Genomic DNA, 4,022 nt, shown 5'->3' with positions numbered 1-4,022 from the left:
ATTGTGTCTGCAGGTGTCCGCAGGGGACGCCTGGCGCCTTCCGCCGGTCCCTCTTGTGAGCCCCTCCTGCTCTCCCGGCCCACCCCACCCGTACATGTTCACTGTTCACCTGGTGTCTACACCTCTTTGTTTGATAATCCTTGTTAACTAGGGTTTTTCTCCCCTCGCAGGATTATCAAACTTAGGTGGCCTCCCAACTGGGTACCTGATACGCATTACTGTGTTCACTTGTGTTCTGAACTTGTGGTAAACTAGGACTTGCCGCTCTCTTCATGTCCGCTTGCATTTGCCCTGTCTTCCCCCCCACTCCCTTCTATTCCATGGTGCTCTCTATCTCTCCTATCTTTTCTAACTGCTTCTCTATTGACTATCCTGCTCTCCTCACTAAATCTGGTAGGAAAACGTTTAAAAAGGACATCATGGTCTCCAACCCAGGCCTCCCTATCGCTGACACCTACACTAGTGCCTCCTCCAAGGAAACTCTCACTGACATCCTCTTTTTTTCGTGCCTTCACCTGACCTATGGACCCTTCATATGGTCTCTGTGCTCTCTCCTTTCTCCTCTTCTCCCATTAATGGTAGCACCCGTTGGGATGTCCTCTTGGCCTCCTTCCACTCCTCTAAGTCCATCATTAATGTCTATGCTAATGGAACTGTCTTGGTCCAAGGCCCTCAGGCCAACCTTCACCTCTTCGATAGATGCTTCCCGTGCCTCATCATCTTCCTTTCCTCTCCTGCTGTCCCCCCTCCTCTATCCTCGGCTACCTTGCCTCCACCCTCCCTTCCTGACCCCCCTCTCTCTCCCTCTTCATCTCGGCAGGGCGTACCTCTGATCTGTACCCCTCCCCGGAAGTCCTTCAAAGATGGCAACCTTCTCCACATTAAGAAACAGAAAAGATATGTCCAGAGCAAAGTATATTTAGAAAAAATGTATCCAAATTTATTAAAGATGATACAAAAATTGAAAACTGGTGAATAAATCACACAAAGTTATTGTACACTAATCATTTTAACATAACAAAACAGCAGCAACAATATGCCGAAAATCGGCTAAAACTACATCACTCATACTCAACATACCAAGTTCATTCATACACACACAACTCATCATACCGTGGCACACATCCAAAGTACTACAAAACACCAAAAAACATGCTAAAAACCAATGGGGAAGAGGAATTCATAACTAGTCCCCATAATAACACACATTATTGCGGTGTTTACAAACAATAGAAATAATTCACAAACAATCTATTGTCAGGGTGGATAGAAAAAACAGATGCAAAGATCACATCCCTGTAGAATTTTTCTCTCGACCGGTTTCGACGTGTAGTAGTGGTTAACTGAACGTCTTCCTCAGGAGGTGGATGTTACCATTCTGATGAAAACCTTACTACTGCAACAATCTATGCAGTGTAGTGTGGCCAGTCACACGAAACAATTCAGGACTAAAACATAACCTGAAGGGCGCCCCATGCAGTTTAAGATGATCCAGCAATACATGTATTTGAAAAGTGAAGAGGCAGCGCCACTTAGCCTTAGCCTTCAACGCCGTCTGCAAATCACTGCAAGACGGTTGCTGTATAATGAAATTGTCCAGCAAAAAGAGAGACCAGATGGTGACTGGCTACACTCCTTGCAGGTCCCTATACGCATGCGTAGCGTTTCGAATTTGCAATTAGTTTTAAACTAAGAGATTACCATCTTTCAGCTCAGGACACTGCGTGTGTGTTTTAGAGGCAATCTTGTGGTGGTAACTGCATCATGGTTGGCGGCGGTCTGATGTAGGTCATTTCTCTAGTATATGTGTGCAGGGATTACCTCCTGGGTGTCGCTGTTCTTTCCAGCAGATGTTTCTTTGTGATGTGTGTCTGACAAGGAATTCCTGGCACATTTTCTGGACTTACACTCTGACACACGTCCAAAGATTCTGTAGTGACACATTTGGTGACTACAGTTTTCCTCGATTGGGCCCTATATATGTTCAACTAATAGTGAAAACTCAATGGATGCAATAAACTTAGCACTGGCCGTTCCGTCATAACATTCAGGACATGCACAAAACCCGTATGCCAGCAACTGGATCCATTAGAATCCCACCAAATGTCCGGCACATTAGCCAAATAAAAAGAACACACTGTCGAAATAGTGAAATATATTTCAGTTGGAGAACCCTCCTTCAATGAGGTAGTGCAGCAAAGTAAGCAATCTGTAAAACGAGCTTACCATGTGACAATAACAGGCAACATTCATTGTAAAATATTGAAATCATGATTAGGGTTTGCTTTCCTTTGTGTGGAGTCATTGTTCCATCAAACCCACTTCCAAATAAGAAAGGTCTAAGATGTGCCATATACAATTCACACTAATTAGTGACAAAGTGCACCATGTAATTTTGTTTCCATGTTTTACTATGATATTACTGTTTAAATCATGATAGTAGTATTTTGAAACCATGGGATGAGCCCTTTTCACAATCACCAATCTTATGATCAATCAGTCTAATTCAATACCAGGGTCTTGCACTCTTATGCTCTGCCAAGTACATGGTTCATTTAGCAAACCTCACATACAAGAATCCATAACCTGCATGGGGTAAATATGGGGTCAATATGTTGCATGTTTTGTTATCAATAAACACTGACCACAATATGTTTCAGGTCGCGTGGGCCAGGGAGAGGGCATAGGGTGGTGATCCACAGAATAGGGGGTGTTTTACTACCAGGAAGACTGGGAGGAGGTGGTGATTGGTTTTTGGAGAGTTCGAGTCTGGAGAGTGATTCTTATGTGCTTGTAGTCCGAATACACATTTGTCCGAAATACAGTTCTAATGCAGCCTGAGCATTTGTTCCCAAGCTAAGATGGTGGTGTGATGCAGGAGTGCTGATAGAACAGAACCTGATGATGGAACCTAGAACTCCTCTGAAAAGAGTTATTTGACTGCCTTTAATCTGCAGCCTTTATGCAATAAAGACCTTTCACCTGGAAGCTTCTGTTCAGTAGCCCTAAGGCTAAGATGTAAAGGATTCACTCGGAAGTTCAAAAGACCAGCGTGGGACATGGGGGGATACACTTTTATAAAGGTATGCATTTTTGGGGACAGAGACGCTGGTTAAGCCAAGAGACTCAATTGGTTGAGGGCTGGTTTTGTAGTCCCCATTTCTTGGAGGCTGCGCTTTGGCTCAGAACAAGAAAGCAGCTTCATTCTATCAAGACATTTCAGTCGGGAGAAGGGGTCCCTTATTCCCAATCTCTTTCAACCATGAGAGAAATCTCAGGCTCTCACGCATGTGCATGCACCAAGGGACTGACAGAGCATCGTCATCCCAGCTATGAGTGCGTTACAGAGAAACGGGAAGAGAGCATGTGGGTGTGGGTGTGTCACTTTCTTTTATCTTGCTGCCACCTACACCAGCGAGGGAACCGTCAAGGGCGGGAGCATTGAAAGTGGTTCCGTTCTGGAAGAGGAGAAGAGGTGCAAGTCCCAGATTGAGGTTAGAAGGACAATTGGAGGCTTGGACTAGTGTACACGTTCAGGAAAAGACATATCAGCATTGAAGGAAGAAACTGTAAATAAATATATTAGGAGTATACAACAAGGACACCTTACGAGATTTTTTTATTAAAAAGAAAAAGTAAGGAGATTAGAAAATTCAAAGGATCAAAGCGGTATCCAGAAAACTGGAGCAGCCAACAAGAAAATGTAACAAAGTTTCAGATAGCTCTTCCCAGCAGTCAGCTGAGAAGAACAGGTATGGAGATTAACCTGTTACTTTGAAAGAAGGACGAGAGAGAGGAGCGGGAGAGATCAGTTACACATATGTTTCTACAGAGTTCCTGAGTGAGGAAGATTCCGAGTGTTGTTTGTTGTTTTGTCCTCTTCTCCTTTCCCGCTGGGAGGGTCTTGTATGCAGCAGAGAATTAGAGAAGTTGCAGGCAGAACAACCAGGGGAGGTCTGTTGGCATTACATGCAGCTCCTGTGAAGGACACAGGGCCTACATATGACACTTAAATGCAGAAA

General features: G+C 44.2%; 1 long non-coding RNA gene across 1 annotated transcript; it reads right to left on the bottom strand.

Annotated features, from left to right (window-relative positions):
- Positions 1-914: 914 nt before the first annotated feature.
- On the bottom strand, positions 915-1,612 carry LOC138513087 (uncharacterized). Its single transcript, XR_011281699.1, has 2 exons — positions 1,461-1,612; positions 915-1,378 (listed from the first exon to the last, which is right to left on the bottom strand). It is a non-coding gene; the product is annotated as an uncharacterized lncRNA (long non-coding RNA).
- Between the last annotated feature and the right edge of the window lie 2,410 nt (positions 1,613-4,022).

Source organism: Ambystoma mexicanum, chromosome 12 (assembly GCF_040938575.1).
Source record: "Ambystoma mexicanum isolate Mex_15411 chromosome 12, UKY_AmexF1_1, whole genome shotgun sequence".
NCBI lineage: Eukaryota > Metazoa > Chordata > Amphibia > Caudata > Ambystomatidae > Ambystoma > Ambystoma mexicanum.
This window is presented reverse-complemented; position numbering and strand designations above follow the sequence as displayed.